At 50.0% G+C, this 13,691-nt stretch overlaps 1 non-coding gene across 1 annotated transcript; it reads left to right on the top strand.

Moving 5' to 3' along the window:
* Window positions 1-5,731: 5,731 nt before the first annotated feature.
* On the top strand, window positions 5,732-5,838 carry LOC129490818 (U6 spliceosomal RNA). The gene has a single exon (XR_008660314.1). It is a non-coding gene; the product is annotated as a U6 spliceosomal RNA (small nuclear RNA).
* The last annotated feature ends 7,853 nt before the right edge of the window (window positions 5,839-13,691 follow it).

Genomic DNA, 13,691 nt, shown 5'->3' with positions numbered 1-13,691 from the left:
ACAGGCAGCCGACTCACTGAGCAGCTGGGGGATCCAAGCATGACAGGGCCTTGGGCAGGCTGCCTCCTGGGGACAACTGGCTTGCTGAGCCCATGACGGGTGGGGCCATTTGATTCCCAGATGATTTCTCCTACACTGGGAACATAGCAGATGCACAATAAATGTTGAGAGAATGGAGCTTTCCCCCACTGAGTGGGAGAGAAATCGTTTGTCAGGTGACTCTGCCTGTGGGGGCGTCTTGGGCATCCCCAGGAATTCATGGCTCCAAGTCCTTGAGCCCTGGGCGAGCGGGTGCAGGGGCAGCACCTGGGGTGCGGCAGTGAGCCGGGAGCTCCTCCTTCCTCCTGTTCCAGCCCGTCTACTCCCGCCCTGCCCGCCCCTACCCACAGCCCTGGCCCCTAGTTGAGCCTCTCACTCCTTTCACAGCAGCTGAGGCAACCCAGCCAAGAGCCTCAGTGAGATAGGGTTGGGTAAGGTGGAACCTTAACCCCCAGACTCCCAACCTCATCCTGTTTTCAGCACCCATGAGACTGGCTCTAGCACCCCCTGCTGGCGGCCGAAGCTGACTCCTTTAGCCTGAGTCCACTGGAGGTGTCACCCGTGCGTGCGTCCCCAACTCCAGTCCCCTCAAGGGCTCCACCCAGCCCAGCCCACATGCCTTTGTTGTGGCTTCCAAGTTTTCTTTTCCACGTCACCTGTGCTGCTTGCTCTCTGGTTTTGTTGACTTTAGTGCTGTCTCTGTTTGCTCTGGCTGAGCCTACAGCCTCAGGATGAAACTCTGAGTCCAGGAAGTGTGAACCTGAGAGGCAGCAGGCTGGGGGGTGGGGATGGAGGCAAATGAGAGAGAGGGTAAGATCTGAGCTGGTTCCCAGCCTCAAGCTGGAGTTCATGGCGGTTCACTCCAGCAGCAGGGTCGGGGCCTAGGGGCAGGGATGGGTGGAAGGATTTTTCCAGCCTCACTGAGAGCAGGTCTTGGCCTGTCACATCACTGTTTTGAAGTTTATTTGGAAGCTCAGCCCCAGAACTCTAATGCTTCACATCTCCAGGAGGTCTGAACCCCTCTGTGGGGCAGTGCAAGTTCCCTGGAGGCTGCGATCTGATTTCAGCCCCTAGTCCTTCAACCGAGCAACACAGGGGATACCACCATCCCCCACAGGAAGCCTCCAGGACCCAGCTTTCCTGACTTTCCATGCACCTCCATGAGAATCTATTACCCAGCAGCCTGGTAAGGTGACCCCACAGGGATTATTGCCCCTCTACAAATTGAGCCCCAGACATGGTAAAGGGACATCTCCAAAGTCACCAAGTGAGAGCTTCCTGGAAGTCCAGACCCTTTGCCCCTCTTCAAGCATCTCTCAGATCATGGAGCGTGATGGGAAGGCAGCACCAGGCCCCAGGTGCCGGGGCAGGGGCCAACACACCAAGTTGTGGAGTGTGCATACAGTGCCACACAAACCAGGGGCATGCGAAACCTGGGGCTGACGTGCTCACCCCACAGCCCCCCAGACCAGATGCAGCCAGGACCCTCATGTCCCTCCTGCCTGCAGAGGGGGTAAGAGAAAGCAATGACTGAGTGCCCACCTGCCACTCACTGCTCCCAGCCTGCCTGTGTGGCCTGTGGGGTGTACATGCCGTCTCAGGGTTAGGACAGTGGAACCACCCTGGCCTGCAGCCGGGAGCTTAGGGATAAGGTTAGGGAAGCTGCTGCCATCACCACAGGCTTAGGGTGCCCAGCTCTGCCAGCTGATCCAGCCAAGTCCTTCTTGGGGAAGATGAGCTGTCATTAGAGAGCCCTTCCCACCTCTCAGACCTCCCCTTCTTATGGCTCAACAGGCTCTGAAGCTGCAATCCTTCTTTTCAGGAAGACACCTGTCACATGCGCGTGTGCTCTGGGAAGTGCTGTGTGTTCATCCACACCGCCTCCGCCCATGCCACGTGCCCCCTTCGCACCTGTGGCCCACAATCTAGGGGGCTGTGTGCCTAGGGACTCCCTATGTATGCTCAGTCAGACACGGGTACACATCTTGGACCCAGGTGTGTAACACAGCATTGCACCCATATAGATGAACACACAGGTGCTACATTCTGCATCCCCCCTACCCCTTTCAGAGCGAGGACCATTTGAGGGTGAGGGGTGAGTCACCTGCCAACCTGTGGGACCTGCTGAGCTAGCAGGATGGGAAGCCACAAGCTGACAGCTGTGGCCTCAAGGGACCAACACCCTGCGTGGGGCCCGCCCAACCACCAGCCTCCAGCGCCCCCCAACCCCTTACCTCCACCCTATTAACTCCTACCCACACCCTCAGCCAAGACTCATGCCAGAAAGGCACCTCTATTCCTTTACAATATATGTCTGCAGCTGAGCTGTCGCTGTACCTCATGGGCTACTACCAGACCTCTGCTTCTGTACAGATGCCTCAGGGAAAAACCAGGGTGGCAGCAGGACCCATCCCTCTCCTCTCCTCTGTCCAAACCCCAAGACTCCTAACTATGCCCCCCATGGAACCCCTTCTTGTTGATAATTCATACCTTTTGCGCCTCTTAGCTCACACACACTTGAGCATAGAGCCCCATTCTAGGCCCAGACGGGCTCTGTCCCCTCCTGCCCTCTCTCACCTCTGTATTCCTGCTCAGGAGTCTGTCCCCAAGTCTGGGAACTCCCTGAGGACAGAGGGGCAGTCTGCAAACATAGACAGAAAACCAGGAAGTCCGAGTAGCCCAGGTGAGTCGATTGTCCCCCAGATGAAGGAAGCTGGTTAAAAGCCCACCTGGCTCCTTCTGTGCTTTACCAGCACACCCAGTTAGTCACCAAGTCAAGTCTTGCTGGGTCTAAAGAATGTCCTCAACTCCTACTCTGTGCCAGACATATCTGTAAATACATGGTCAACTTTGTACATGCGTCACTCGGCTGGGCATGGTGGCTCACACCTGTAATCCCAGCAATTTGGGAGGCTGAGGCAGGCAGATCACTTGAGGTCAGGAGTTTGAGACCAGCCTGGCAAACATGGTAAAACCCCGTCTCTACTAAAAATACAAAAATTAGCCGGGCATGGTGGCGGGTGCCTGTAATCCCGGCTACTTGGGAGGCTGAGGCAGGAGAACCACTTGAACCCGGGAGGCAGAGGTTGCAGTCAGCCAAGATCGTGCCACTGCACTCCAGCCTGGGCAACAAGAACGAAACTCTGGCCGGGCGCGGTGGCTCACGCCTGTAATCCCAGCACTTTGAGAGGCCGGGGCGGATGGATCACGAGGTCAGGAGATCGGACCATCCTGGCTAACATGGTGAAACCCCGTCTCTACTAAAAATACAAAAAATTTTCCAGGCGTAGTGGCGGGCGCCTGTAGTCCCAGCTACTCGGGAGGCTGAGGCAGGAGAGTGGCGTGAACCTGGGAGGCGGAGCTTGCAGTGAGACAAGATTGAGCCATTGTACTCCAGCCTGGGCGACACAGCAAGACGGAAAACGAAACTCTCAGAAAAAAAAAAGAAAAGAAAAAGAAGAAAAGAAAGAAAAAAGATCAGTCTAACTCTTGCCATCTTTCTATCTTTCTAATCTGAATGTTTTTACATATAGTGGTTAAGCATGTGGGTTCTGTGCTGGGCATGGTGGCTCACGTCTGTAATCCCAGCACTTTGGGAGGCCGAGGCTGGGTGCAATGCATGAGCTCAGGAGTTTGAGACCAGCCCAGGCAACACAGTGAAACCTTGTCTCTATTAAAAAATAGAATAACAAATAAAGGATATGACCTCTGAAGCCAGACTGCCTGGGCTTAAATCTCTTTTTTTTTGTTTGTTTTTTTTTTTTTTTGAGACGGAGTCTTGCTCTGTCACCCAGGCTGGAGTGCAGTGGCGCAATCTCGGCTCACCGCAAGCTCGGCCTCCCGGGTTCCCGCCATTCTCCTGCCTCAGCCTCCCGAGTAGCTGGGACGACAGGCGCCCGCCACCACGCCCGGCTAATTTTTTTTTGTATTTTTAGTAGAAACGGGGTTTCACCGTGGTCTCAATCTCCTGACCTCGTGATACGCCCGCCTCAGCCTCCCAAAGTGCTGGGATTACAAGTGTGAGCCACCGCGCCCGGCCTATGGGCTTAAATCTCATCTCTGCTGCTCGCTAGTTACTTTATCTCTCTGTACCTCAGTTTCCTCATCTGTGAAAAGGAGAGAATATCCTCCACGTGAAGTTGTTGTGGACACCAAATGAGTTTATAACACATATGAAGTGCTTAGGAGAAGGCCCGCTCTATCATAAGAGCTGTTAAGAGTTTGCTACTATTATTCTCCCTCCCTCCACTAATTCATTCCCTTATAGTCTGTCCCCAGCTATCCAGTCTTCACACCGCAGTCAATGTGACCTTCTAACCACAGATGTGATGGGGTCATTCCTGCACTTGCAATCTGTCCATGGCTCCCCGTGGCCTTCAGGACGTTGTCTGGCTCCTTAGCCCTGCTCACAAGGCCCTTCACACCTGGCCCAGTGCCCCAACCTTCCATTGCCCCTCTCACATTGCCTTGCACACCCAGACTCCCCTCAGCCGTCTCTGCCTAGAACCCTCTGTACCCTGCTGTGCTAGAAAATGCTTAACAACTGGATGTCTGTAAAAACTGCATGCACAGATATGTCCCTCTATTTATTATAAGTTTTAAAAGTACAGAGCTGTAAAATAGCACATAATATACCAAATAAATCACACCAAAGTATACAGTGCTCTTTATTGTAAATTCTACAAAGTTAAATGCTCTAGAGAGTGCTTTTTTGACTTTTTGCCAACCCTTACATCTGCAGCCAACCTATGGTTGCAATTCATAGGATTTGACAAAGTCTCACTATGAACAAATGCTTGATTACTATCAAATTCAACAAGTAAGTCATTCATAGGCCAGACACGGTAGCTCAGGCCTGTAATTCCAGGGCTTTGGGAGGCTGAGGCAGGAGGACCCCTTGAGCCCAGGAGTTCAAGGCCAACCTGGGCAACATGGTGAGACCCTGTCTCTACAAAACAAAGAACAAAAAAAAATTAGCCAAGTATGGTGGCATGCACCTGTAGTCCCAGCTACTTAGAAGGCTGAGGCAGGAGAATCACTTGAGCCCAGGAGTTTAAGCCTACAGTGAGCCATGATCATGACACTGCACTCTAGCCTGGGTGACAGAGGAAAAGCCTGTCTCTAAAAAAAAAAAGAAAAGGAAAAAAAATACACACACACACAAACTATTCTTAGTTCATAGGCTGGATTTAGCCTGCGGGCTGCAGTTTGTCAACCCCTGGTCCATGCAATCAACAGAATAGTCAATTAAGCGCTGATTTGTAGTGTTTGTCAATTTCAGCAACACAAATACTCCCACAATGGCCTATTTCCAAATACCACTGTGTTGTCACTGAACAAAGAGGTGGGACGAGATGAGCAGAGCACATCATCATACAGACCCTCCACCTTAAAGATGCAATAGATGTAAACACCTTGAAGAGCATGTAACAATAAAACATAGTAATAGGAAGTGATGAGTTTTGATTATATATTACCTTTGTTTTTAAAATAATTTAGTTAGTTATATGTTTATATAATTTAATTTTCAGTGGTGGCAGTGTTTAACAAGCAGTCTGTAAAATTCCTGAAAATGGAACACTTGGCTCTCGCAAGCCTGTTGGAGTGGCTCCAGCACACCACCGCCTGTGCCTGTGCCATCTCCCACAACGCTCCCTGGCAAACGCCAAGTCACTCTTCAAGACTTAGTGTCATGCTCGCTTCAGCAGCACATGTACTAAAATTGGAATGACACAGAGAAGATTAGCAGGGTCCCTGCATAAGGATGACAGGCAAATGTGTGAAGCGTTAAGCATTCCATAGATATGTGTGTGTGTGTGTGTGTGTGTGTGTGTGTATATATATATATATATATATGTATTTTTTTTTTTTTCCGAGATGGAGTCTTGCTTTGTTGCCCAGGCTGGAGTGCAGTGGCATGATCTCGGCTCACTGCAACCTCTACCTCCCAGGTTCAGGCAATTCTCCTGCCTCAGCCTCCCGAGTAGCTGGGATTATAGGCGTGTGCCTCCATGCCCACCTAATTTTTGTATTTGTAGTACAGACAGGGTTTCACCGTGTTGGTCAGCCTGGTCTCGAACTCCTGATCTCATGATCCACCCACCTCGGCCCCCCAAAGTGCTGGGATTACAGGCATGAGCCACCACACCCAGCCTCCATATTTTTTTTTAAAGAAAGGAAAAAAAGAAACTTAGGGTCCACATTACCTGCTGCCTGGCTCCCCTAGACTGGATGTGGTGCCTTCGATGGGTTCTCACAGCCATATAGGCTTCTCTGTCTCACAGCCACTAAAGGCTAGGCTACTCCACTTATTTTCTTGCCTGTTTTCCCTTGGGAGGAAAAATGAGCATGAGGACCAACAATCTTGCTCACCACAGAATACCCAGGGCTTAGAAAATGCCTGGTAGATAGAAGGTGTGCCATTAAAAGGCGTGGAATGAAGTAGGAAGCGGCTGAGGGGCCTTGCAGAGGGATCCTGGGGCAAAAAGACAGGATTAGGGAAGTGGGGTCTGATGAGAGGGGCTTCATCCAGGGGCTCAGAATGTCTGGGAGGGCAGGGTCAGAATGCCCCCTATTTGTTGTGGGGGCCTTTGGGTGCAGATAGCTGATCTACTGGCATCCTAAAGCACCACCCTGCCCCCAGAAGGTCCAGGTTTCCCCTTTCCACTCCACTCAGCCTGCATCACAGCTATAGTTTCTCTCAGCTCTCCTGGATTTCAGAAGGAACTTACAAGGGAGCCTCCCTGGTCTTTGGTGATCAGGTCAGGAGACACTTTGTCTTCGGGCTCCCTTTGGTAGGCAGTGATCAAGGAGATTCTCCCCATTTCACAGAGGAACAACTGAGGCACAGAACCAGCCTCACCCAAGCCTCAGATATCCCAGGGCTTCCCCTTCAGCTGCGAATCCTCCGAACCATGGCTGCGGGCCTAGACTACCCTGTTTCCAAGGTCATCCCATCCATCTCCCTCCCCTGCCTTCTTTTTATCTTTTCCACACCCTTTTTTTTCTTTTCCTCCCCTGCCTTTTAACAAGACAGCCCCCTCTCCCTGTGTGGTATGGCTTTTCCCTTCCCTCCTCAGAGGCAGTCCAAATAGACACCTCATTCTCCCTAATTTGCCATCACCTGCCCTTCCTTTTTTTTTTCTTTTTTTTGAGATAGAGTCTTGCTCTGTCGCCCAGGCTAAAGTGCAGTGGTGAGATCCTGGCTCACTGCAACCTCTGCCTCCTGAGTTCAACCGATTCTCCTGCCTCAGCCTCCCGAGTAGCTGGGATTATAGGCGCATGCCACCACGCCTGGCTAATTTTGTATTTTTAGTAGAAACAGGGTTTCACCATGTTGGCCAGGATAGTCTCGAGCTCTTGACCTCGTGATCCACCAGTCTTGGCCTCCCAAAGTGCTGGGATTACAGGTGTGAGCCCCCACACCCGGCCTGCCCTTCCTATAGTCTAACCTGAATTGCTCCTGCTTTCATGACACTGTCTTTCCTTCCCAGACAGGGATCTGGGGTCCCACCCTACAAGTGACCTCACCAAGGGACTGTTCTCCACCCTCTAGCCCCTCCCCATCCCTACCGCAGAGCCAGGACCTAGCCTAGCCCAGCATCTGTCTCTGCAGTTCCTGGAGACAGTCACTAGGTAAGGGCAGCCGGCCTGCTGGAGCCACCTCGACCACCCCTGATCTTTGCCTAGGATCTGCCCCTGTTTCCTGGTTCTCCAGGACACACACCCCACCCTGGGGCGAGGCTCCACTATCCACCTGTCCAGACTTGCCTTCCATCTTGCGGGCTGACACGCCCAACCCAGCCAGTGCCCTGTGGTAGAATGTCTCACTCAGGTCAGAGAGTACAGCAGGAAGAGGGGGCTTGAGGGGGCACCTTCCACCCATCCCCATGGCTGACACCCCTTCCGCAACTCGGGAAGGTCCATGAAGGACCTCAGGACCCAGTTCACCAAACTCCTCAAGTTTTATAGGTAGGTGGAGTAAAGCCCTGAGGGCCAGACCAAGGCCTCAGGGTGGATTAGTGTCTGGGACAAGACTAGATCCCAGGCTAGATCCTATGCAAGGGAAGGCCATCCATCCCTACACAGGGAGACTTCTTCCCACAGACAGCCTCCAGGGAGGAGACTCAGAGGGCTCCCCTGAGAGAGTAGGGGGTGCTAGAGGAGTTACAGGGAGGTGGGTCCCAGTCCAGGAGAGACAATCTTGCCCTGCAGAGTTTTGGGAGGTTGGATACTTCCCAGCTCAGTGCTGAGGGATGGAAAACAGACCAGCTCACCCAGTAATTAGTGTTCCTTACAGGTGGCATACTTAAATGGGGGCGTGGGGGTGGGTGCTATCCTCCCCAAGGGCCAGCAATAGGGGGTGCATCATTGGCAATGAACTTAAAAACAATAAAACTGACTAAAAGTCAGTCTGCAGCCGGGCGCAGTGGCTCACGCCTGTAATCCCAGCACTTTGGGAGGCTGAGACGGGAGGATCACGAGACGGTGAAACCCTGTCTCTACTAAAAATACAAAAAAAAAAAATATATTAGCCGGGCATGGTGGTGGGCACCTGTAGTCCCAGCTACTCAGGAGGCTGAGGCAGGAGAATGGCATGAACCCGGCAGGCGGAGCTTGCAGTGAGCCAAGATTGCACCACTGCACTCCAGCCTGGGCAACAGAGCGAGACTCCGTCTCAAAAAAAAAAAAAAAGTCTGCTTCTTGTTGTCACCATCAGCAGCAATGTTAAACAATGTCAGTGGTAAAATACACAGATGGGGTGAACCAACTGCCCCCCTTTAGTACACCACAATTCCTATCTATATATTCACCCCCAAATTCCTGCCAATCAAATCTACATGATTTCTTAGATCCTAAGACAATTAAGCCTTCTTTGGAGAATGTATGGGTCCTTTTAGGACATTTTTTCCTGAATGTCTACAGAGCATCTTAAGAAGTGTTAATGTGCCAGGCGCAGTGGCTCAGGACTTTGCAAGGCTGAGGTGGGTGGATCACCTGCGGTCTGGCCAACATGGTGAAACCTCATCTGTACTATAAATACAAAAATTAGCTGGGCGTGGTGGCAGGCACCTGTAATCCCAGCTACTTGGGAGGCTGAGGCAAGAAAATCGCCTGAACCCAGGAGGCGGAGGTTGCAGTGAGCTGAGATTGGATCACTGCACTCCAGCCTGGGTGACAAGAGCGAAACTCTGTCTCAAAAAAAAAAAAAAAAAAGGAAGAAAAAATGTTAATCAGTTCCTACAAGAGTACTTCATTTATTCATTATTCATGTATTCAGCCATGGGAGCTCTCCCAAGTGCTAGGTGGTAGATGTGCACTGGAGAACAAGTCCCAGTCCCAGCCCTGGAGGACTTATAAGGCATGTAGGGAAGCTGGTGAGTAAACAAGAAGCTACAATGCAAGTTTAGATGTGATAAGCACACGGGTCTGTGGGAGTTGAGAGGACAGCACTGAACCAAGCTTGGGGCTTGGGAATATCAGGGAAGCCTTCCTGGAGGAAGGGACATCCACTTTAACAGCAGAGATGAGAAAGAGTTAGCCAGGCAAAAGGGTGAGGGACAGAAAGAATAAGTCAACTCATGCAAAGGCCCCGAGGGAGCCTGGGAAATGTGTGGCTGGAGCAGGATGGGAGCCCCTGACACTAGAGAGCTAAGCCCGGGCTGGACCATGAACGGTCTTGTACTTGCTCCAGGGAGTGATGGGGGTCACTGAAGGTCTGTAAACGGGAGTGGCAGGGAAAGATTAATATATTAGAAAGCTCTAAAGCATTGCTGTAGCTCAGAAGGCACGAATTTGGTGAGAAGAGCAGGAGTGGAGCAGAGAAACTGGTTAGGAGGCAGTTGCAGTAAGAACGGCAGGAGTTGGTGGTAACTGGAACAAAGGGAGTCACATCAGGATTGGAAAAAGGGGCTGGACTGGAGGATGGTGCCAGTGAATGATCGAGTCGGGGTGCAGGTGTGAGAAGTGTAGGGTAGCTCCAGGGTTTCTGGTGGGGTGGTGCCCCTCTCTGATGGGAACAAAGGAGGAGGAGCAGGCTTAGTGCATAATCGGGTCTTATTTTCATATTTCTGATAAGATTTTCTCAAGTCTACAGCACTTCCTAAATATGTCATCACATGTGTGAGGTATTTTGTTTTGTTTTGTTTTTTGTTTTTTTTTTTTTGGTTTTGTAGATCAAGGTGGCCCCCAAAACATTCTTTCTGTGTAAGGAGAAGTTACTCTGGAGAATTAAAGTAAAAGAGATGAGAGATGCAGCAAAAAAGTCCACTTATTTACTCCGCTGCACTTTCCCTATCCCTCTTTCATTCAACATCTACAAAGTCTGGTGCTTGGAAATAGAAAAGAATCCTGAGCCAGGCACAGTGACTCACACTTGTAATCCCAGCACTGTGGGAGGCCGAGGCAGATGGATTTCTTGAGGCCTCCTGGTTCGAGACCAGGCTGGCCAACATGGTTAAACCCTGTCTCTACTGAAAAATACAAAAATTAGCCAGGTGTGGTGGTGCACGCCTGCAATCCCAGCTACTCAGGAGGTTGAGGCACGAGAACCGCATGAACCCAGGAGGCGGAGGTTGCAGCGAGCCAAGACTGGGCCACTGCACTCTCCAGCTTGGGCAATAGAGCAAGAGACTGTCTAAGAATCCTGGCCTCATAAAACTTCCAATCTAGGTGTTGGCTTATATCTTTAATCCCAGCGCTGTGGGAGACCAAGGTAGGGGGATTGCTTGAAGCCAGGAGTTCAAGACCAGCCTGGGCAACCCAGCACAACCCCTATGTACAAAAAATTTAAAAATTGTCTGGGCATGGTAGCATGGGCATGTAATCCTAGCTACTTTCAAGGCTGAGGCAGGAGGCTGCAATGAGCCATGATCCAGCCACTGCACTCCAGCCTGGGTGACAAAACAAGACTCTGTATCTAAAAAAAAGAATTTACAATCTCATAAATCAGAAGTAATATAGGATTATAAAATACTGACATGGCCCGGTTAAGTGGCTCATGCCTGTCACCCCAGCACTTTGGGAGGCCAAGGCAGGCAGATCACCTGAGGTCAGGACTTCGAGACCAGCCTGGTCAACATGGTGAAACCCTGTCTTTACTAAAAATACAAAAATTAGCCGGGTGTGGTGGCACACACCTGTGATCCCAGTGACTTGGGAGGCTGAGGCAGGAGAATGGCTTGAGCCCAGGAGGGAGAGGTTGCATCAACCAAGATCGTGCCACTGCACTCCAGCCTGGGTGACAGAGCAAGATCTGTCTCAAAAAATAATAATAATAATGGTACTTTCACATAAAACATTTTTTTTTTTTTGAGATGGAGTTTCGCTCTTGTTGCCCAGGCTGGAGTGCAATGATGTGATCTCTGCTCACTGCAACCTCCACCTCCCAGATTCAAGCAATTCTGCCTCAGCCTCCCAAGTAACTGGGATCACAGCCGTGTGCCACCACTCCTGGCCAATTTTTTGTATTTAGTAGAGATGGGGTTTCACCACGTTGGTCAGGCTGGCCTCAAACCCCTGACCTCAGGTGATCCACCCACCTCGGCCTCTTAAAGTACTGGGATTACAGGCATGAGCTACCATGTCTAGCCCCTCGCTCTGTCGCCCAGGCTGGATGTGATCTCAGCTCACTTCAGCCTCCATCTCCTGGGTTCAAGCAACTTTTCTGCCTCAGCCTCCTGAGGAGCTGGAATTACAGGCACATGCCACCATGCCTGGCTAATTTTTGTAATTTTAGTAGAGACGAGGTTTCACCATCTTGGCCAGGCTGGTCTCAGACTTCTAACCTTAGGTGACCCACCCACCTTGGCCTCCTAAAGTGCTGGGATTACACGTGTGAGCCACCACACCTGGCCATTTTGCCTCTTTTTTTTTTTTTATGAATGCATAGCTTTTATTCTAAATGTAATAATACCCACCAAAGAAAACGTGAAAACTACAAGTAAAAACAAATGGCTCACAATTCAGAAATAACATAATGCCTATTGATGCTTTCACTTCTTTTCATCCATTAATCTTTCTAAATGCTCTACTGACATAATTGAAAATAATGTCGCATAAGCCTGTTTGTATAATGCCCTTTTTAGCTAATGTCATGATGATAGAATAATTATCAACTCCAGAAGTATTATTTTAATAACTAAGAGACAAACCATACTTTATTTAACTACCTCTGTCACTGTCACTGAGTATTTAGTTTCCAACTTTTAAATTTTTTATTTTTTATTCATAAATATACATTTGTATTTCAGTGTTTCAATATTATAAATAATATTGGAATGATCTTTGGGCAAAGGCTTTGTCTATCTCTGCAATTACTTTCCCAAGGATCATCCTCAGAAATGAAATAGCTGAGGAAGGAATATGAGAAATATCCAGGTTTGTTTTAATTTTTAATCCTTTATATATTTACCCTTCTTTTTTTTTTTGAGACAGGGTCTTTGTTGCCCAGGCTGGAGTGCAGTGGCACGATCTTGGCTCACTGCAACCTCCGCCTCCCTGATTCAAGCAATTCTCATACCTCAGCCTCCGGAGTAGTTGGGACTACAAGCATCCACCACCAAATCCGGCTAATTTTTTGTATTTTTAGTAGAGACGGGGTTTCACCGTGTTAGCCAAGATGATCTCAATCTCCTGACCTCATGATCCGCCCACCTCGGCCTCCCAAAGTGCTGGGATTACAGGCGTGAGCCACGGCGCCCGGCCTTCCCTCAGTTTCTTGAAACTCCCTTGGAGAAGAGAAGATGAAATACAGAGTTGACATGTCATGCCCAGATTCCCTTTGCCCTAATTACAAGAAAGTGTTTTCCCTGTTCCATGAGTAACTGCCTTTCTCTAAGTGGCCTCACTCTGATGAGTAACTGAAAATGCACTTCTCTGTTTGAACTTTGTCAGAAGTGTCCGTGCCAAAAAGCTTTGAAATGCTCAAAAGTACATAAAATAGAAAAGGACCGCAGAAATAAAACAGGAAACAAACAAGTTAATCAAGTGCTTAGCATAGTGCCCAGCCCATATTAAGGACTTGGTAAATGGTATTTATTAACTCAACAGACATTTATGGATTTCCTACTGGAAGTCAGGCACTATGGGGACCTGTCAGTGACCAAGACATAGTTACTGCCCTCCCACAGCGTCCTGCCTGGTGGGCAAGACAGCCTTAAACACATGATTACACGAATGGTGGTTAGTTATAAGTGTTAAGTGTCAAGGTACTGGGGGTCTATCACATCAGGACAAGGGGACACTGATGAATTATAAGGATACATTGGGGTGAGGCATGGTGGTTCACGCCTGTAATCCCAGCACTTTTGGAAGCCAAGGAGGGCAGATCACCTGAGGTCAGGAGTTTGAGACCAGCCTGGCCAACATGGTAGTACCCCGTCTCTACTAAAAATACAAAATTAGCCGGGCATGGTGGCACGTGCCTGTAATCCCAGCTACTCAGGAGGCTGAGGCAGGAGAATCACTTGAACCTGGGAGGCAGAGTTGCAGTCAGCTGAGATTGGGCCATTGCACTCCAGCCTGGTGACAGAGCGAGACTCCGTCTCAAAAAAAAAAAAAAAAAAAAAAAAAACAGTTGGGGTACGGTGGCTCACACCTGTAATCCCAGCACTTTGGGAGGCCAAGGCGGGCAGATCACCTGAGGTCAGGAG

Source organism: Symphalangus syndactylus, chromosome 9 (genome assembly GCF_028878055.3).
Source record: "Symphalangus syndactylus isolate Jambi chromosome 9, NHGRI_mSymSyn1-v2.1_pri, whole genome shotgun sequence".
NCBI lineage: Eukaryota > Metazoa > Chordata > Mammalia > Primates > Hylobatidae > Symphalangus > Symphalangus syndactylus.
Note: the sequence above shows the minus strand (reverse complement) of the source record. Positions and strands in the feature narration are given on the sequence as shown.